This window comes from Passer montanus, unplaced genomic scaffold, assembly GCF_014805655.1.
Source record: "Passer montanus isolate IOZ18808 unplaced genomic scaffold, ASM1480565v1 scaffold24, whole genome shotgun sequence".
Taxonomy (NCBI): Eukaryota; Metazoa; Chordata; class Aves; order Passeriformes; family Passeridae; genus Passer; species Passer montanus.
The window spans coordinates 3655812-3678633 of record NW_024367037.1 but is presented as its reverse complement, the minus strand read 5'-3'; the positions used below and the strand labels follow the sequence as shown (position 1 = coordinate 3678633).

Sequence of the window (22822 nt, the reverse complement as noted above, 5' to 3'; positions counted from 1 at the left end):
GTCCCTGAGGCCAAAAAGCTCATGCTTTTCTCCACTATAAATTAGGGCACATTAGGACTCACCTTTCTTACAGTTTCTATTTTATCCCATTCTTGTTGCTGATGACCACCTGGGCAGAAGGTTTTCCTTAAGATAGCTGATACTTAGATGCTGTCTAATTTGTGGAGGAGGCAAAAGAGGCTGGGATGGTGCCATGGAATTTGGAAGAGCTATTAAGAAGACCTACTCTTATCTGTCCCACTGCTGCTTCTAGAGGCTCAAACTGCTGCATTACTACATTTTCTACATTGCCTTTTCATTACTGCATTGCTTTTTCATTTCTAAGGAACTTCCTTTCTAATGTAGCTGGAATTATTTCCAGGTGTCAGGAGAGGGTTGATACTACTAAGGGGGTTGCTCACCTGAGGAGAGGACAGTTGCAGTATGAGGTGAGATCCCAAGGGCTCTCTTTTCAGACGTCTCTCTCGTTGTCAGGAGAGGGTTGATACTACTAAGGGGGTTGCTCACCTGAGGAGAGGATATTGCATATTTTGCATTGAGAAACCATTCAAGAGTCATTGTAAAGGCAAGCTGGAGCTGTTACTGAATAATCAGTGTCAGGGTTGATTGGATATTGCAGATTAGTGGAAGTACTAAAATTGTGTCAAGTGTGTAGGCAGTGAAAGTTGTAAACTTGTTCAAAGCTTCTTAAAAAGGAGACTTTTTTTTTGCCACATGAGAGCAAATCTGTGCCAGCAAAATTCAGGTGAGCTGAAAACAAGAATTTACATGGCTGTGTAGAATCTTAGGACCATTAAGATTGGAAAACACCTCTTAAGATTATGGTGTCCAGCCACCACCATCATCATCATCATGTTCACCACTAAACCATGTTCTCAGTGCTATATGCACATGTGTTCTGAGCACACCCAGGGATTGGCACTCTGCCACTTCCCTGGGCAGCTCCTTTCAATGCTTGAACAACACTTTCCCTGGAGAATTTTTTCCTAATATCCAATCTAAACCTCTCCTGGCACAACCAAGGCTATTTCCTCTCATCTGTCACTTGTTAGCTGTGAGGAGAGACTGACACCCACCTGGCTACACCCTCTTTCAGGTGGTTGTGGGGAGCAGTAAGGTCTCCCCTGAACTTCCTTTTCTCCAGGCTAAACAACCCCAGTTCCTGCAGCTGCTCCTCATAAGACTGCTTCTCCTTCAAAGGCAGACTCTGTGTTTGCTAACATAATGTCTCTCTCAGCAGGTAGGATCTCTGTCAGAGTTGACATGTTGCATAACTGATTTTGGACTCTGCTTTGGGTACCATCAGAAGAGAGAAGTGGCAGCCTCTATGCCTGGAAAGACCCTTCATCTTACATCCAGTGCCTCAGTTTTTGTGGAAGGGACAGGGAGCGCAGGTCACTGCACAAAGCAAATGTAGGTCATCTTTTCTTTCTTTCCTATTAGTGCCAAGTCAAGTGGGGGGAGGAAAAGAGGATAATGGGGAACCCCTGAAAATGAAGGAGCAGTGAATATATTGCTCAAAGATGGGTGCAAAGCCATTAGGAACTATGAAGGTTGTATTAATTATGGATCTTTGATGTGTAGATGAAGACCCAAGAAGCTTCATGCAGCTAGTAATTAGCTAATTAGTTCAGATTTGATAAGAAGTTGTAAGTTCTGTGTTCAACATGTTAGTCAGCAGGAGCTTCTAAAGTAGGGGCCAGGTTTATCTTTGTATGTCAGTCAGAGCTGGCACAGTGAGTTACACACACCTTCCTTAATGGGAGGTCGGAAGGCTTGCCAAATGTGTGATAGAAATACAGGTTTTTTGTTTTTTTCAGTGGTATTTTGGCATCAAGGTTATTATTTCTTGGTGGGTTTTTTTTGGTTTTTTTTGTTTTGTTTTTTTTTTGACTCACCTAAATGCTTAAGACTGCTAAGACTTAGTATCAAGAGGCCAATGCTAAGGTCTCAAAATTTAAGAGATCTCCTCACATCTCAAAAGGAGCTAAAGCAATACGCTGTTTATGCAAAAGATATTCTTTTGCTAAACATCTCATTTTATACAACAACAGACAGTAAGTAAATACAATTGGAAGGAAACATGAACTAAAACATCTGGTTGTTTTTTCAGGTTTCCAGCAGTTCAAGTGTAGTGTGGATTATATTTTGTGGCCAGGGTTCTTTCTTTTACGAATCTATATGGTGAGAGGTCTCTCTGGCTGTATTTTTCTGGTTGGATATTTAAAGTACTAACATTAGTTTTAGGCTTTGTGGCATACTTCTGTCCTGAAGCAAAATGAACTGCTCTAATAAATATGGCTGAGAGCTTCACAGTAGATTAAGTCAAACAACTGGTTATGGGGAATCTTAAGAGCTGAATTCATCCCTGCTTATTTCCCTGCTTTCCTTTTGGCTGCTCTATAGAAAGAAGACTGCTGTGACTGGAGCTCCTGATGAGTTGGCTGTGTATATGCACAGGATGTGATGTAAATATCAACACTGTTGCAGTAAATTATTTATGCTATTGGCCAAAATTATTTGTTGGTGTTTAAGAGGAATTTTGTATCAGAGTATTAAGAGCGAAGGCTACTTCTATGGTGACTGATACAGTGCACAGTATTTAACCCACCCTCCCACACAATTACACAGTAACATTCTGCACATGCATGAATGAGTTTGTTGTTGCATGAATATGCTAATATGTTTGTCTTGAAGTGCCACAATTTTCTCAGCATGGTGCTGAGTATATTGTGCCTTTCTTTCATGCTGTCTATACCTGATCTGTGACTTTTCCATGGAACTTCTTACAGGATCTCAGACATCTAGGGCTTTCAATAATGCTGCCAGAAGACAAGTCAAGACAAATAGGGAGATAACATACTTTTATTGTCTCCAATATATTGTTAATATTCTATTTCTGGGGTCTGGAGAGATGTACTTTCAAAAGTACTGCTGGTATCGAAGGCGAGTTGTCCAAGTTGTTAGCTGTTCTTCTGATGTTTCCAACTAAGTCATTGGAATGGATTGATAAAAATGTCTCACGTCAACCATGAATTTGTTTTCTGACTCCTCAAACCACTGAAGCACTGTTCAAATCTTAGAACCACCATCTAAAAACAGATTAACATGTCAGAGATGCATACTGGAGGCAGTACTGGAAGCACTGCAGCTACAATGAGGAGGTCCTGGATCGGTATGGTTCTAGTCCCTTAGCGAGAAGTTACTTTCTCCACTGATGGAGAATTTTGGTTTGTATAGTAAGGAACACAAAATTAGCAATTCCAAATTATCTGATAATCAAGAATTTTATGTCTGGATCCAAATTTTTAGCTATCAGTAGACGGATTAGTTCTGTGGTCCATGATTTACCTGGACAGCCCAGCTGGCTGAGGTGCAAACTTGCTTCCAGCTAGGCAAGGTGTGTCCATAAAGACAAGTTCAAGTCTGATGTGTTTAGAGCATGAGGACAGGAGGCATTATACATGCAAATGACTGTACTTTTGTGCATTGCCTCTTTTAAGGCTTGTAATACAGTCCACTAATACTACAATAAAATTCAGCTTTGTCTTCTAGAATGAACCTAAGTTTGGGAAACCACAAATTCAGCATTTAGTTTTTCTATTACTATCTGTACCTAACTAGTACAGTAGTGCTGTGGAGCTCCAATTTCCATGTATGTTTGACCCACATTTTGGCCAATTATGTAAACAGCATACTAGTTATCAAATTTTTAGTATAGATTAAGCACAGAAGATATTTTGAGCTCTTCTGGAGTTAAGATTTAAATATATATTTAAATTATTTCCCCCTCAAGATCTATGTGTGTTTTAGAGAGTTGGTTTTCTTTAGGAGATAATTATAAGTCAGTTTGAATTTTTCCCTTAGGCATTTAAAAAAAGCTAACACCTACTGAAACTGTATTAAGACCCATTGTCTTCATTGTCTGAATATTTTGTAATCTGTCTAAGCCAATCTTAAATTTAAAGGTTTTTTATTTTGTATATCTAATGTCAAAAGAGGTTTCTTTGGTAATGTTTAAAATACATGTTTTGCCTTTTTTTTTCTTTCCAACTGGCACAGTGTTTTGTATGCTAAAATGATTTCAAGGGAAGATATCGGATTTAGAAACTCACTCTACATACATATGCCTGAAGTCAAGGAAAGCATACTACTGTTTATTCCATGAGATCACACAGACAATTAATCAAGATTTGAATGAGTATCAAGATGTAGCCTTCATTCTGTCTGCTTATTAACTTTCATTATGTGTAAATCTAAGTTGTAATTGTTAACAGGATAGATTATGCTCCAAAGTTTTTTTTCCTATAACAGCATTCCTTCACAGTTCTCCTTATTAAACCGTACCCAGGGTGATATATTATGTTAAGAAGGTTTAAAACATAAGGTGACAATGACCTTCCCTTTAATTAACTATGATGGAAATAAAGGTGAGAACAATGATGATGAAGCTCTGCTGGAGACCATAAATCATGTGCTGTACTGGTTGGACAGGACACAGCTACAAAAATAACCTTGCAATTCACAGGTTAAATGTCTCTTCCATTGTGCTACATTCACTATTGTTTTTATTTAAATACATACAGATAACTTTATGTCAGTGTAAAAATTGTCCTATACTAAAAAATGAGTTATTTTCTGAATATGTTTGAAAAAATTTGAATATACGTTTTTAAAGTATTACTCAGTATCCTAGCTTTTAAACAGCAAAGTGGCATATGTGCCAATGAAAAGTTGGGATATTCTGTGTTTTCCTCTATAAACTTGTGCTGTAAAGGACTGAAGATGGTCCAATGTTTTGTTGTAAAATAGTTTGTTTCTCCTAAAAATTCGGGACTTTCACCACGTGAGATGAGCTTGCCAATTACATTCACCAAGATCTTAAACCATTTTCTAAATTAAGTAGGCTTCAGAAGATATTACATGCTCTTAGCAATAACACTGCTTCTTTTTCTAAATACATCCCCTTATCTGTGAGTTATAGTCCTCTAACATTTAGTATACAAACAGAGTTTGCAATATAATGGGAACAATTAAATTTGAATTGCAGTTCCACAGAAGTCATAAATACATTGACTAGGGTCAACTACTGCACGATAAATTAAGCAAGACTTCTGTCACCTTGACTATCAACACTGCTGTAAGGATATTAAGGGCTTCCTAGTCAAATGCTATTGGGTAATCCTCTAAGATTAGAATATATTAAGAAGCTGCCCTTAAAAAAAATTTAAAAAGGAAAAAAAAATCCTAGTGAAAGTTCAAGACTATTTTGAGCTTCCTTTATATTTTATATCTCCTTATTTCTCCATGAAGATGTGTTGTCAGTCTTTGAGACTGGTAAATCTAAATATGGAAAACAAAGTCTGGTGGAAAAAAAATGATACAAGGATTCAAAATGGATATTAACAGGCATTAAGCAAGAATTTTGTAATAATTGGCAGCTGATAACAAAGAGGTAGGTCTTCTAGAATGGAAAATATCTGAAAGAAATTAGTATAACAACACAAGTCCAAAATTAGCTGGCCATTCTTTTCTGTGTTGTAATGCCAGCAGTCGTTGCTAGGTAAGTTTTGTGTGGCAACTATTTTTTAAATAAATTTCAAGATAAGCACGTAGAGTTTTATCTTATGCTCATTCCCAAGTACTCCAATTTAGCATTTTAAGATAAATCATCAGAGAAGTTTTGGCTTTTTGAAGTGCAGAAACACAGATGAAGGGATCATGGATGGAGAGCTAGGTGTCTGGGAATTACTTTTGAGTAGATTAACTCCCTAGGGCAGTGAAATGTTTTATAGTTAAAGTGGCATTGGTTTAGTTGATTGTCCCTTTATGTGGTTAAACAGAGTACGTAAGAAGGGGAATAATAATAATAATTCTTACTGCTTCAGTGTGTGTTGTACATAACACTTCAGAAGAACATTTTTTTTTAAAGTATGCAATCTGCATAGTCCTTCCTTTATGCTGGGATGTGGGTGGCAATGTGCACAGTTTTTGAGGCACAGAAATTATTACTGAGTTTGGAATCAAGTTTCTTTGTGTGCTGGGAAATCTGCAAGTGATGCACTCAGAATTCTGCCTTTTTCCCTGGGTATCCAGGGAAAACATAACATGGTGGGCACATTACTACAATATTTGTTTCTCTGGTGCCTTCCTTCTATGTTGAGCAAGTACCAAGAGTGACTGGGTATCATCAGTTCCAAATGTATCAGCAATATTAGGGAACTGATGAGTCAAGATACCTCCAAATGATCATGGCATTATTCTGTAGTGGGTAGTCCTGTAAGTCAGATGATAATGGTGATAATTCCTTCCCTACAAACCCTTAATGCTGGTTGTGATGCTTGCTGTTGATCAAGAAATATTGCACTGTTGTGGGAAATGATGTTCAGCATTCACTGTTGTCATCTTATTGCAAAAGTTCCATACTGTTGTCTCTTTATCACAAACGTTTCGTACTTTCTTGGTGTATTCTAGTGGACAGCTCCTCAGAGCACTGACTCTTTCTTCTTCACAAAGTAGCCAACTGACTCCAGTTCCTTCTCAGCCAGCCAACCCACTCTCTTATAGCACTCTTCTTCTTATTGGTCACAGCTGTGGCCTGTTAAAGTCAGGCCTGTTCCTAATCTTTGGTAATTGGCCCAGCTGCAGCTCCTTGGGGTGAGATTACTTTCTGTACTATCTTTGTTTTCTTATATTCTATCCCCCCCACACACTACAGCTCACAAGAAGCTTCACACTTCTCCATACCCTGACTTCAGAAGTCGATGGTGCTTGATGGTTCTAACCTATCCTGACCTCAACACACACAATGAAGAGGGAAAAAACTCTCTTCCAATTCTACAGGTTATTGACCCAGAAACAGAAGACTTGCTTTCATACTTTAGTGTAGTATAGAACAATAAATATTCAGAGCATCTTCTGGACAGGGAAAATACAAGAGTATTTATTTAGGTTAGGTAGAAAGGTCAAAATGTTGCCCAGTCCCCAACGGACTAACCTCATTCCAACATTTCACACTTAATGAATCCCAACCCTTTTGGTTGCTATTGATTTCCTCAAAATTCTGATTTTCTTTTTTTTTTTTCCCCCAAACAAGCTACTTCAGTATTTCTGGATGAACTTCTATCCCAATCTGCTTTTCATTCTTTGGATCTTATTTTCTCTCTGAACAAATATTTCTAATGGAGAATATTTTTGCCATACCAGGATATATACCAAGATTTGTAAAGAATAATATTCTGGTATCAGTGCAACACACTCACATATTTTACCAAAAGGACATTTTCTGAGTCACTGGACAAGAATGCTAACGTCAGGGTATTGGAGACTTGTGGTGGGCTAAAATGCTGTAATAGTACAGCAGAAGTGTCAAGCATTGAAGGCAGAGCTGGTAATAGCCAGAGACCGACCTTTGCTTGGCTTCTTCCTGCTAGAATGGCAACAAATTCCACAGTTTCAGGCCAAAATGCAATATCAATTTCCTTAGTTTGATTTTCTGTGAAGTAGGTGTCAATAGCTGGTAAACCTTCCATAAACAATAGGAGGAAGTTTTTGAAGGAAAATGAGAAATTACTTTGCTGCTTCTCTCAGTCTGAAAAGCTTTTGGCTTTTGCAATCATTCTAGGAAATAAAGAATTTTTTACTGTTAGTATTAATTCATAAGATTGCTTAGGTGAGATTTTCTCCTCCTCCTTTATTGCCTTTTTGGTTGACCTTTCTATTAGAAGAGATAATTAGGTTAGGGCATGAAAGCAAGATTATGGAAAACAGGTAATTAAAGTATCTTGTAGAAAGTTAAGTGGAGAAATTCCAAAATATTTACTTGGTATTTCATAGGCCTCCCACAATTCCCTGCTAATTTTTTTCTTGTCTGTACATTGTCTTCACCTGGCCCCCAAGCTTTTCTCTGTATTTCATTTTTTTCTTTCTTATTAGAATAAGAAGTACCTATTATTATAATAAGCTTTTTTCACACCCATATTGGAGCCAAAAGTCATTTGTGATTAATGTGCTGAAGCTGAAAAGTGAGTTTTATTCTTAGCACTTCTTCTGACTTCCATATTTTTAGTACAAAGGCAGAAGTTTTTAACTTTTGTATTGCAAAGTAGGAAGACAAATGCATAGTACTGAACACCTTATAAATAAAGTAAAGCGACATAAACAAAGGACAAAGATCAGAAGTGACCCTACTTCTAAAAGTATCAGATCAGCTTATTCATGACAAGGAAAGGGTAAGGAAAGAGAGAAGGAATTGCTGCAGGTTTACTTGTTTAATGATTATCAGGCACTTAGGAAAAGTTCCCATGAAAATGCATATAGGCGTACATTTAAGGAATGTGGTTGGACATGCTAAATCTAAAATAAACGTTGCTTATTTATTCTCTGTCAAGACGGTTTTTTTTTAATTTGGCTTCTGAATTTTTTTTTAATGCAGTTGAATTGAATTCTCTTGTCTTACACTGGAATTCCAACTAGTTTTAGTTTTGGGCAACCAAAGAGAATATTTAAGGGCAATTTAGTGTCCAGAAGATTTTTTAAGGAAAAAAACTTGGCTGAGAATCTAATTTGCATCATGCCATAATTTCTTCCCTTGGAAACTGTGAAAGAGCATGACCTGCATATAGAGTTCAGTGACAGGAGTCTGTTTCTGTAGTAATTTTAATGAAATCACCTTTTGCATTTTCAGGAGGGTGTAGAAATAGAAAACAAACTTTTCAAAGCTAATTATTGGGCAGGCACAAAATGTTATCGAGCAAATCTCAATTTGTTGAGATCCCTTTATAAAAGGGGGTGCCAGCCAGTTACATATGTTGTGTACTTGGTCTACACATCTGCAGGGGACTGTGCACTGCACACCAATTATGAGCAGATTCTTGGTACATGGCATGCATATATGGTATCTGCATCCTCCTGATTAATTAAGATGAATTAGATACAACCACTGTTTTAATATTGGACTAGGTTCAAACACTTTTTTTTTCATATAGAATGTCACTGTCTCATAAAGGCTGTTCTCCTTACAGAATTATATATTGGAGGCACATATTTAGGATTCACAATAAAATGAAAAATTTTTTCTGATATTGTAGAAGAAGGGAGATTACTGTGAAAGTTTGATGCTGGGTTTTTCTGGCTTCTGTTGAGTCCTATTTAGGACAGAGAGCAAGAGAAGTTGATTTCACAGTTTCAAGTCCAGATATCACTGTAAGAAATTTTATGAGTAAAGAGTGATGTTTTAGCACAATTAGTTTTAGATTGCATTTAATAATAAAAAAGTTGAGGGTTAGTATATAAGTCAACTGGTACACCTTATCCCTATGAGCTTTTTCAAATATGATTGACTTTGACTGTAACTTTTATTTTGATCCACACTAGGACGGGAAGAAAAATTTATGGATTGTTAATAAAGGGGAAAGTTACAAAACCAATGACTTTTGATAAATTTCAGATTTCAAAATCAGGAATTTTGGGGAATTGTTAATAAAGCTTCTTTAGTTAAGGAAGCAGGGAAAAGGGAAAGCCCCACTGACTATTATAGTCTAGAAAAAGATTACCTTTATAGGAAATCTAGTGTCAAAGTTTCATATAGTTTCCTGACTGGGATGAAAAATGTTCTTCTAGACTCTCTAGAAGAGATTGCAAGCCTTAGAGCTATTTAAAGGAAATGTTGAGATTTAGTTAGTAAGCCTACTTGCCACCTAGCTTAATTGCTGACAATTTTGGTTTATATGCTCTTTTTTTTTTCCAGTGAAGAGTTGGTAAGAAAATCAGTCAAGTGGTTTAGAATGAGAAATAACAGCATGATTAGAAAGCCCAGTAAATCAAAACCTCCCACGCAAATACTCGGTAAAATTAGCTGCACTGTATTATTAATATCTGTCATGGTACCTGTGGGTTGATAGGAAATTGTATTCTGAATCCTAATTACAAAAAGTCTACAAAAGAAAACAAAGCTCTGAGCAACTCGAATTTGCATTTGAACAAGTGAAAGTCAAATCAATTTGACTGGATCTTTTTAAAAACAGATTTTACTTGGTTTGTTACCATTTTAATTTTTTCCCATACTTGGTGCTAATCAGGCATGACAAATAGGCTCACCTTTGAACACGCTTTGCACTAATAATGTCATAAAGTAACTCCCTTTAATTGGTACCTCAGGCTACTCTCATCAAACAAGCTCATAAAAAGAAACTAGTGACAGCTTTCACTTCTGCTAGATTTATGAAATACTTCTCATCTATTTCCAGACTATGTGTGTTTGCATTGCTACTCTAGGCCTGACCTTTGATCAAAGAAGCAATATATTTTTTTTGTTCCATAACAAACTTGCACCATCGCTTCCATTCAGACATTTATTATTCTTGCAGTGCATGGCTATTGTGAAAACTTTGCACTTAGAAATTCAAAGGGCAGTGCCTTTACAGTCAGGGTTACAGTTCACTATAATGTAGCAAATATGTTTTAAAGACAGATACATAATTTTAATTTTATAATTTATTCCACAATTGATATTTTTTTCTTCACAGATTGTATAAGCAAAGACTCTCATATGTGCTCATTATTCGAAACTATTCACCCGATAACTTGTGTGGATAATTCTTGTCTTGGTCTGTAGCTCATTCTCAAGGATCTCATTGTGAATATTTGATCATCGAAATTCCAGCTCAGTGACTCATCACCTAAATCATATGGTATGCTTCTGCCAGGATGGAGGAACACAGCCCTTAATTTTCTACTTAATGATTCAGAAAGTGGCAAGCACTTGTCCTCTGAAAGTCAAGGCGCTTTATCAAATACCAGAACTCAAAGTCTTATCTTAGTCATTGGTTTTAGCCGATGTTGGAGGCAATAGCCTGGAAATGCAGATTCAGAATTTGGGGTTTTTTTAACTATTGAATTATAGATTGGATACTTTGATGGATGCACTTATTTTATGTTCTTCTTTTCTGGCAAGTATTCAAGGCATCTAACAGATAAGAGTGAAATTATTAAAAGTTTCTGCAAAACATAGGATCTGTGGTAGCAGAAATTCCTGCTAATGTCCAGTAATACATGCTCAGGAATTGAATTATGAAAATAATTTTTTTAAAAGTGTATTTTCAGCTTTTTATTACATAACTGTACAGTCTATACCGTAACTGTTGCAGGGTTATCTATAATTGGGGTAGTTCACAGTGGAATTACTAATCTTGATTAGTATCAAATTACAGAGAATATCTAGATTTTACTTTCTGGATTTTATATGAACACTCTTGTCATCATTAAAGAAGACTGATTCTTCCAATGATAATTTGTTTTATGATGTAATTTTTTGTGAACTGCCTTTTTGCCTTTTGCCTGCATAAGTATTTTCTCTTAGTAATGAAAATTGTTAAGCTAAACATAGATTTATTACTTTTAAATGAAGATGTTTTATTTGATCTGTCCATAATGCCTTGATATTAGACGAATTTCTCTTTTCCTTGCCAATTTATGGCAGAGGTTTTTTCATTGCAGCATAGAATTTAGAACAAATGAATTCAGCAATCATGATGGTTACAGTTCACAGAAATGTGCATTAAGAATGTGTTTGGAGTATAACTATGCGTCCATTTATAATTTGCCCAGGTCCTTTTAGGTGACTTTCCTGTATTTCAGGCTCTCTGGATTGATAGGGACCTAAGTTAATACACTATGAACGGTATCAGAAGGGAGTTAATGATTCCCAGAGTCCTAGTTCTTCCTCTTTTCCCTCATTATTATAGCAGCAAGAAAGTTATTTTAGTATTTTCTAATTTACCCATCCATCTGCTCTTCTCCTGACAGTCTGTATAGATCAGTTCAACTTCGGTGATACATAAATGTGACTCTATTAACCTCTTTAGGAAAAGACAGTCCCTGTCAAATGCATAAACGTACTATCAAAATGACAGGTCAGAAACCGTTCTGAATGTTGTTTATAGCATTTTATTTACCACTCATGACTTCTATTTTATAAACTACCTGGTGCTGCTATACTCTTATTTACTAGGTGGATAAACTGTACATCCATCAAATTTAGACCTAGTTTTAAGCAGAATACATGTCTATAGTCAAATTATGCTATGAACTGAGGAATTTTGGACAGTCTGCAATTATGTAAAAAGCATTTATTAACTCTTTGTGAGGAACATGTATATTGGAATAGATACTTTTGTAATGCTCAAAAGGCCACAGTGTTCAGAAAGCACAAGATTAAAATATTTTGCTTAAATTTGAAACATATCTAGTTGAATTTTAATCGTATTTAGATAAAAGGTGACATAGTAGCTTTAATATAATATAAAAATATCTTCTAAGCTACTCGCTATTCAGCATTAATATAGATTTTATTATTCTTCCTTTCCCTTTTACGTAAAATGCTGCCACTTTCCTAGTTTGTACCTGATAAAAATTTCAAGCAATACTTATCCATTTTTGGACTATGTGCAAAAATTTGCAAACCAGTCAGGTACCTGATACCTGATATGGCAGTAGACACATTGGGGAAAAAATCCTCTCAATAATGCCACAAAATATTATTTCCTAATGTGCTCTGAGGTTTCAAAATTCAGCCATCCAAAAAGTCAGTGTGGAATAGAAATATCTAGTTTTTCATACTGAAAAATTCAAAATATGCAGTTAAATAACAGTTGCCCTTAGCTAGATGAATTCATTTGAATAAGTTCTTTCTCAGATCTAGTAATTCCCAAGTGGGGTTTTTGGTCTGTTTGATTTATGATAGATTTAATGAAAAGAGTGGAATAACTTAACAAATTATTTCTTCCTTTTTCTAATCATTTCCTTGCTCAGTGCTATATGGCATTGCCTATTTTCCATTGATCAGCACTATTTTCACACATGGGGCCTGTCCTCACCTTCTAGCGAATGGATGAGAGCCACTGAGGGGAGAATGGTGAAAAGCTTCTGCTTTGGTTCAGGGGAAAGGAAGATTAGAATGAACAAATTTCAGGTTTAAATTCTCATCACAGGAAGTAGTGCCTGTACCTATCAGTAGAGAAGGTGTATGGCAAGCAGCTTGAAAGTGACCTAAGTGGTTACTTCCATTTACAAATGTCATTTGCCTCCCAGGGCTGCTTTCTAAAGAGAGGACGGGAAGGGACTGCTAAACATGAAGAAACTTCCTGCAAAGCCACCAGACTGGAAAAGAGGTATTTTTGCCTGAATCTATCCTGCTTCACTAAGCCAAATGGTTTGAAAAGGTACATTGTACTCTGACGTTTTCCTGTTCTAATTTATTCAGTTGACATCGGAAATGTGATAAAGAAACCAGTCAAGGATGCCTCGCTTTGTAAACAATGCAATAGCCAAATGCCATTAAAGATTTAGAATTAGAAGGTAGTGCACCAATTTCTTGTCTCAATTAACAGGCACTGTTCCTACAGTGAAATATCAGTCTTACATATACAAAGAACTAAATTTATGCTAATTTAAAGTATTTCTCTAAATTGCTCCAGGTGAAAACGGATATTCTAAAATTAATATACTAAAGAGCTGTTTTTCAGATATGATTCAGTAGACAATTATTATGGAAGTAGGATATTTAGAATGTGAAATTAACTCAAGGTAAAATCTTTCCCATTTCCTCCTCTTATTGAATCTTTCCAGAATCAGTTTTTCTGCTAGGGCAGAGGTTCCTTAACTGCAGGGCTGATAGTGCTTCTGATCACAGGGGAAATGGTTTTTGGAGTAAAAAAAACACCAAACAGATGGTGAACATGAAAAAAGAGATGTTTTCAAACATTCTGATGTGTCTGCAGGACAGCGACAGAGAAAGAAGTTGGTATGGTTGGGGCTGACCTAATGCCTCTGACTGGGTAGGAAGGATTTGATAGAAACGTTCACCGATTTCCATCTTTCCCTCTTTTATGGCAGTGTGCAACTACAGGTGTGGCTTCTGCATCTTAGTAGCTGCAAAAACTACCTGAAGGAGAAATTCCTTTCTTCCAAAGCTAATGTGATCTAGTTTTCAGGTGGTGTCCAGAAACAGCATGTTTCCTCTTTGATGTTTTTTAATTATATGCACTTTGAGTAATGCTTTCAAACTTCTTAATTGTAAGAATTCTCACCTTAAGTATCTAAAAATTGTTTGGCTTTGATGAATGCAAATGTGATAAAAACCTTAAGAGTATGTTAGCTTTCAGAACTGCCATAACCTTACTTAAATGCTGTTTGCAGTGAATATGAATAATTTTAATACATCTAAATGTATAGTATTCTGTTAAAAAGGTGGTCTTCATATAGTTTCACATAATAATTTCAGCCCATGCTGCATCCCTACACTTGTCCACACAAGTGACAGAATTTGCACAATTAAATCCATTTTTTTCCAGTGCAGTAGTGTGAAAGTTCTGTATCAAAACTACTCTTTGTATCCATTATTTATAACTACTTTTTGTCTTTTCTGTATTTGTCCTGTGTCATAAGGAAACTCAAAATACAGCTCTGTGTGTATCTAATTAAACAGGGAAACAAAATCTTATTGTTAAAAATATTTTGTTTTTTCTTTTTTTGCTCCTCCTGCTAATGGCTGATACTTTTAATTGTTTTTCTTGTTTTCCATCTCTGGTTGCCTGCCAAAGTTGCGGGAAGTGCCTTTGCCCAAAATTAAACTATTTATGGATGTGTTTTTAGGTTTATGAAAAAGACATGTTAAAAATACCCCAAGACACACAAAACCTCTCAGACTAAGAAAAATAATTGCTGTTAACTTGTCAGAATGATTTTTTTTTTTTAAATGTGCAATCCCAATAATAGTGTGAAGGAATGGGTTTTAGGGGGTTTAGTATTTTTTGCTCAAAGCTTGTAGAAATTAATACCTTTGTCTCCGCAAGTGTCAAAACATTAATTTGTGTCAGCAACATATGCTTTCAGTACTTAAAACAAGCTTGGTTTTGTGCTGTTGCTCTGCCTTGTTAGCTCTTACACTTCGATTGTCTGGAAAGGTTGCCCCTCTCTACTCTACAGAAAAAGGGCCAGGCATAATTTTGCCATGGATTGAATGTGTGTAGCGAGCAGTCATTCCTGGTGGAGAAAGGCTGAGACTCCTGCCATTGTTCTCTTGACAAATAGTGAGTGTCCTCCCTTTCCACTGTCTGACCTTGACTAATTGTGGAGAATTGGTGCAGCTGTCCCTGGCTTATTCTGAGCTGCAACACAGGGGCATGTAAGAAACTTTAAGCTGCCATCATAAAACTCCAGTTTGAGGACTTCATCACAATGCATAGTGCTCACTTGTTTTGTTGTGTGCTGTTTAGTTTGTTGCTGTTTTCTTCCTCTGATAGCATGTTTTAGAGTAATGCTGTGTTTTCTTCTAACTTGCCCTTGTATGTATTTCAGAAATCTGTACTAAGAGATTAGGGTAAGAGGGTTTTTCTAAAACAGCTGGATAAAGTCACATGGAAAAAATACTTATAAAGCCATCAATTAAAAAATTATATGGAAAATGAAGCTTATCTAGAAAGTGAGTGAAACGACATGTTTGTACTTTTCTTTTTCATTATTACCATCACAATCTATTGTTGCAAATTCTTTTGGTAGAAAGCTTCAGTATATTAACTTGGAAACTGAAGAATGTAATCACAAAAAGTACCATGTGCTTGTTAATACAGGGATAAAGTTTTCTGGTGCTGCTTTTAAATATTAAGCCTGACTGAATATTTTAATTAGTGTGTATACCATAGCAAGCAAAGTATTTTTCCTGTACAGGTAATTTTCCATAATACAGAAAATGGTTAAGCATATATTGATAAGAATATAATATGCAGTTAATGTACCTTGAAAATTTTACTAGAAATCTTCTGCAATTTTTTATTGTTTTATTTACTTAATTAGGGTGAAAAATTGTTTTGTGAAGAGGCAAAATTCAGTGTACCTGCACCATTTTGAAGTCACACTCAGCTTTTAGTATTAAGGGTAGATGGACTCATGTTTGAATAGTAAATGGGTCATTTATTTGGGCAAATTTAATTCACATAGAAAGAACTACTGGCTTGATTTATTTAAAGCTGAACCTAGTTCAATAAATTTCAGTTTTCAGCTACTGTGCCTTTTCAGTGACACAGCTTCTCAGTGACAGATTCTTTTTATAGAATAAGCAGATTTCTATTAAAAAAATATCATACAGAAGTGAGGGGCCTTATTTGTCTGCCCAACATATAAGTCTCTCCAGAATAAAGAGAACGTCTGGGTCCTTGGATTGTGTTGCTGCCAACAGGATTACTGTTCAAGGTAGGCTCATGATAAAGATTAAGAAAAACAAATGAAACCTCCACTAGAAGATCTATAGAAACACAAATTTCAGATAGATGGCAAAATACTTATTGAAGGAATGTAAGTAGTAGATTAATTTTCAGCAGTGATGAGTTTTTGGTGGCTCACATCACCCTGGACATGTCTAAGTCAGAAAAAGGCTGACAGTATTAACACCTTACCCCATGGACTGGTTTCCTGGATCTGCTCCACAGAGTGTGATTTACCACAGAGGATGGGAAGACTGACAAAATTTTGGTCATGAGATCTTTCTTGCACAAATACTCTGCCATTGTTACCCGTGATGACAGGCAAAGCAAGTATTCTGCTTGGTATGTTGCTTACTGCAAGGAGAGAGTGGCAACACATGGCCTAAAGTACTGCAAGGAGACATTTCAAACATGATTGTTTCAGGTTCCTGGTAATGTGCTAGAAAACAGGATTCCCTTTACCTTCCCTCATGTCTCAGCTACTCACACCTGTGCTGGGACAGCCTTTAGTACCACCTTGTGACCTGCTTAAAACATTTTCAGTGAAAATAAAATTTAGGAAATATCCAGCCTGAATTAAGCTTGGTAGTCTCACAGCAGTGTGGCACAACTGTGATGAGCAAGTCTTTCCTTGGTTTATACTGAAGGCATGATGGCCATTTTTCTCCTCACCCTTCATAAGAGCTTTCTGATGAACTTGATTCTTCCCTAACATTCTGTGTAATGGATCTAACAACCTCGTATTACCTGACAGCCTATTTTTGACCTCTGAAAATTATTAGGCCTTGAAATCTGGAGCAAGTCATCTTGAGATATACATTGCCAGATGTTGAAGGTGATAGAGTCACATTTTAATAGCCCATGCGTAGAAAATAAAGCTTGTTTTAAATCCTATAACATCAACAAAATAAAAATAAAATATGTATAAATAAAATTGCTGTTACTGGTGACTATCCCTCAGGAGCAGTCATATACCAGGGCTCTGGTGTAGCCATGCTGCTGGAGGTGAACTGACAGCCTAGAGCCATTCTGAGGTGTGGAACCCCCAAGATCTCAAACTCCAACCCAGTAGGCAGATAAACCCTGTGGCCCTGGTTGTAGGTCCCAGCTACAAAGTCCTTCATCAACAATGCCAGTTTAAGTCCTGCTTGAAGCTGCAGGGTGTAGGTTTTGCATGGCAGCATTCTGCCTTCCTGCTTGTGTCCGCACAGATGTTGCTGGAAGTGACTGGCTCAGGCACATATTAGAAGCTCAGTGAGCTATTCTCCTCCCATTTTATATAGAGTCAAAAAAGATAAAAGGCTGCAATATGTTCAAAGACAAGGGATATTTTCAATCCTGTTCACACTGACAGTCTAGCAGTTGCAAAGGCACTGCTGGGGCGTGTGGGTGTGTTGCACATGGATGGTTATTGGAAGGTGTTCTGAAGAAGGAATCTTTAATCTGATGTAGTGGCCAAACAATTTATTCTGTGGAATGCACACACTGGATGGTTTTAACTGTTAGTGTTTTAGATTTTCTTTTGTGTTTAAATTAGAATATGATTAGTAAGATGCCATTGTTGTGCTTCTGTCTTCAGGTACTGCGTGGATCTTGATTTCAAGCACAGAGAAACAAGCTGACTCTGAAGAAAGTGTGCAAGGACAAAACAGACCAGTGTGCCCATTTTTTTTCCTTTTTCACTTCTTTCAGGCCAGCAGAGAACTAACATGAGGGAGAAACAAAGAACAGAGTGGTAGTATTTTGATGTTGTGTTTAGGTATGTCCTTGCACGCTTCTCAGCTGTGCCCAGCACTGTAGTACTGGCTGACTGGGGTCTGATTCAGGCTCTCCTGAATGTTGTTTCCCAGCAGTCTTAGACATGTAAATCATCAAATGGGGCCTGCTGGCTTGTGTCTGGAAAATGGGAGTCCTTGGGATACTTATAGCTTTTTCTTTCTTCATAGAGGATATGGAAGCTTAAGAGAAGCAGTGGTCTAAAATACGTGCCACTTCTGCTCCTTTTCCCCTGGGTATCTACTCACTAGTTCTTTTCATTCCTCCATTTTCTAATACTCCCTCTCTGCTCCAGTCAGAGGGATCAGCAGGTATTTTTTCAGCTTTTCTAAACTCTCACTTCCATAGGAAGGAAAATAGAATCACTGGAGACCTAAACCAGAGCAGCAGTTAGTGCAGGTTGTGGACAATGTTGGAACAGCTAATGGGTTTTCCAATTTGACACAATAGAAATAAAAAAACTTTTTAAAAATGAACCCAATTTAAATACAGGTTTTCTGTGGCCTGACTCATAAAAGATTGTTTAATATAGTAGTAAGTTGCCTGCTTCTGTTCTGAGTGCTTGGCTTCACTCCTGAGGAGTATGGAGCAGGACTACAATCTTTGCAGACTTCAGACAGCCTCCCCAAATACTCTAGATATATTGGGAAGTACTGGTGGATAATATTCTGTGGCTGAATTCTGTTTTTTGTGTTGATAATAAATAATAATAATAAAAAAATAATAATCCTGAAGTCTGTACCTTATGCATGTGTTCTTTATGTCTGGAAACACAGCCAGAATGGCTTTCAGAATATGGCACAGAAGTTGAAAACTGAAGAGCTTAATTTTTTATTTAGGGATGAACACTAGCATTAATTAGTTAGGCATTGAATAAAATAACAGGTTTTATGAGCTTATCATGCAGCTGGGCACATCTAAACGCTCCTATCCTAAGTGTTTTGGAGCAGCTTTATTTATCAAGCAGAAGTGAGAATCGGGAATGTCACATCTTTTCTTGGCATCCTATCCTAAGTGTTTTGGAGCAGCTTTATTTATTTATCAAGCAGAAGTGAGAATCAGGAATGTCACACCTTTCTTGGCGTTACACTGCCTGCAGTGTTTATGGCATCCCATGCACAAAGACAGATATGCATACAAAAGTAGGGATAACATGCAAAGGATTACAGAAGAGCTAGCTAAACTATTTGATTGTTGTATGTACAGGCGCATGACAGGACATGACTTTAGCACAATGAATCTATTTCTTAAAATCCTATGCACCGTATTCACTAGAAATTCAAATAAAGCATTGCCTTTGCTTTCAAATAGAAGAGGGATTGGCATATTTAGATTTTATGCTTCTAAGTTCTCTTCAGGAAAACAAAGCATCAAACAGAGTTGGAGTGCAATTTTTCTGAGTGGAGGACAGTGCTGCTCAGAGATAGAAGACAAATTATTATGTGTCTGGTTTCTGCAAATCTTGCTTTACGGGAATTGTAAAAGCCAAGTGCTGTGGAAGACATGCAAGGGTTAATATAATTTCCATTCCAGCGAGTTTTGCTTGCCATTATTTTCTTTTTCTTTTCTCCCTTTTAACTGATTCATAGCATAAAATCTTCCTGGACACCTAATTATCAAGCCAGCTCACAGTCACAGCTGTCTGCTTGGAGAACCCATTAGATGCAGCAGTTGAAGCCTCCATAATTCCCCAAACTTCCCGGTTGTGAATATTAAGAAAAGATTTTTACATGTCATATGCAATTCGGAGGTGGTGTGAATGGCGTTGGAAATGACGAGCTCTGAATGCTTGTCCATCACTCCATTCACTGGTTACAGGTGGTCTCATTTTCCACTTTCAGATATCGGCTAGCTATGACAGCAGGCACTTAATTTGCATGTTCGACAGACAACAAACGGCCCTGTGCATGTCAAAATAGGTGGTGATGCGTGACAGTTCCTACACAATACTGTCTCCTCTTTGCTTGACCTTCGACCTCCCTGCATGTCTTCTTTCACAATCAGAAAAAAATGCACTTTTCGGCTTTGGAATAAATTTGATACCAAATTGATTATTTTCCTTTCTTCTTTTTATTCTTCTTTTTCCTCCTCCTCCACTTTTCAAGTATGCATGCATCCAGGCTTTCATCTTAACGGCTACAAAACTCTGCCAGAAGAGTCTCATAAAATTTAAAAATACGCAAGTAGTCAGAACAGGAAGCGCCTTGTTAAAATTCATTGTAGTTAAATTGCTTGAAAGTTCTTTGTAAATGCAAATGTAACCTTTAAAAGAGACCTTAAGTTGGGTTAATATTTGTTAAAAATAAGATTTTTTAAAAAATCACAGAAGTGTTTTATATTCATTTTTCCCCAGGCTGTATATCCATCTTTCTATGTGTAAGTTGAGTAGTTTAGTATGCACTTCATCAAAACATTCCTCCAGTGTTTTTATGGGTGCTGTGACTTGTACTATTGCTAAGTAACAAGAACTAGTCTTCTAGCATCATTAGAAGCACACTTAGAGTTTAGAGTTTTATTTAAACTAAAATGCTAAGAAGTGATTAAAGTGCAAAACTATTGGAATGATGGCAGCACTGTGCACTTTTTTGTGTTATTCAGTGTTTGCATCCTGGAAGTTGCAGCTTTTGGGGTGTGCTCCCTCCTGGTTAAATCATATTAAAAGGAAAACTAAGAAGAGGTGGATTCAAGCACGGCTCATCATTACAGAGTTCACCCAAGCACCTGAATTTTAATTCCAAAGATACATGTCCCCCCTTGTCTAACCAAGAATGACCATAATCCTCTCACAGATCTTATCTGAGCTGCAGCTCTTGTTTTAATTAAGAATTAAAGCATGACAGCAGATAATCACACCTCTGGGGTGTTACAAGACTTGAGATGTGGTTGTGTACCCAATACCCAAGGGTGTGATTATTCTGTGATAACCCCACCCCTAATGAGTCATCCTGTCCAGGCCTCAGCACTGTTGCTGTTGGCTTTAAACATCAAGCTGGATCAGCAGTGCACAATGGGCTGATCATAGGTGATAATGGACTAGTGTGTCTTTTCTGTTGTTTTGTAATGTCTCACCTTCTGAAGAGAGTCTTCTCATGGTAAGACATGAGAAGACTTAGCAAGTTATAGGCATTCCTTCCCCCACCAGAGTAAAATCTCTTTCATGAAGCAGCACCTGGAGAAATTTGATGAATATGGAAATTTAGTGTTAATTTGAGATATGAGATGGTTGCTTTGATGTGTAGCTGAAGTGCTTACAGCATTACCTTAGTGAGCTTGTTCTGTCTTTCTTGTTGTTCCATAACAACTTTGCTGTCAGTTTGGATGGTAGCTGAAGGCACCAGACCAGCTAATGCTTCTCTGGATACTTGAACATAGTCAATGTTCAAGAGCTTAGGCCATAAATACAATTTACATGTGAAGTTAGTTATAGGATAGAGCAGAGCAATTCTTTCACTAAAATGTATTTCTACGAGCAGTGTTAATCATTACATTGACAGGTGGGTTCAGAACCATGTTTTAGGTATTGACTCCTCTAAACCCTGTGTGGGAAATAATGCTGAGACATGAGGCAGTTCCAGATTTTAGCTCCAAGTGGTGCTGTGACAGAGCTGCATCACAGCACCTGCTCTGTGTGGTTCAGTTGGTGTGTGCAAACACTGATTTCCTTTCAACGGGAAAGTTTGTCAGGAAGATAAAAATGAAAGGGAAGGAAGGATGGCGATGTTTCCTGTCAGTCAGATTGTCTGTTGATAGCTCAGGAAGGCATTTTAGTCTTTACCTTTAGTCTTTACCTCTATCCACTGGCATCAGCAAAGACACCAACTGAGGAAACAACTGTTTTGCTTAGAGGGAAACAGTTGTTCAAGCTGGGCTGCTCTTCGATGACATTAACTAGTTGACTGAACTGCCAGCTCTGCTCTAGTCCAGGAAGAGACTTATTTCTGAGGCTAGATCATAGACTTTAATTTCTAATGATCAGTGAGGCTGCAGCAGTTTATGATGCAGGAAGTTTTGTGGAGGAATGGGGTCCGAGTCACCTGGAGTAGCTTGTTCTGGCCACTGTAAAAATAGAAAAGCTTGAATTACAGTAGGGTCACTGTCAAATATTTTATTAAAAAATTATTTTTCATATATCAAAGCACTGCTAAACAGTAAGATGATTGATCTGATCATGGATTTCTCAACAGACATGTCATAGGTGCCAATATCAGCTTAACAGGCTGTCTGAGAGCAGCTGATGCACAGGACATTGTAGACTGAGGTGGAGCTGAAGCATCTGCCCAGGTGGACATAAGCCAGGAGTCTAGTTTCTCATGGGACTTACAAAGTGAGGCTCAGGGCTCTGCTAATGGATCGAGTTTCTGCATCTGACTTCTTGTGTCCAGTCAGCTCAGAGCACAGGCAAAGGAGGGAGACAAGCACATGTTGTGCAGTATCTATTTAAAGTGGATAGATTAGAGAATTATATCTTTCGAGAGGGCAAGGTATATTCAGAGAAATCCAGAAAGGAAGAGGGTTGCAGCCAGCTTTGAAATCATGAAAGAGACTTAATTTTTCTCCCCTCTCTCCTCCCATCCTATAGTAACCTAGCCAAAGTTGAACTATGTGCACCGTTAGTGATGAAATAAAACCAAGAGGAATGTGCAACAGCTCATGCTCTGTCAGTTGTGTTTTCTTATGCATTTGTTTTTGGCATGAATCCTGGCATGCTCTGGATGGATACTCAGGTTTCCCATTAGAAATTCACACCTCTATTTGTCAGAATTGGTAATTAAAAATTGGAGCCTCAG

The 22822-nt window shown here is 37.3% G+C and overlaps 1 long non-coding RNA gene across 2 annotated transcripts; it reads left to right on the top strand.

The window, feature by feature from the left end:
- The first annotated feature begins 1193 nt into the window (after positions 1 to 1193).
- Positions 1194 to 18719, top strand: LOC120503024. 2 transcript variants are annotated; one of them, XR_005627641.1, is made up of 3 exons: positions 1194 to 1413; positions 13090 to 13169; positions 17839 to 18719. It is a non-coding gene; the product is annotated as an uncharacterized LOC120503024 (long non-coding RNA). The 2 variants fall into 2 exon arrangements; XR_005627642.1 differs by having other exon boundaries at positions 13090 to 13220.
- The last annotated feature ends 4103 nt before the right edge of the window (positions 18720 to 22822 follow it).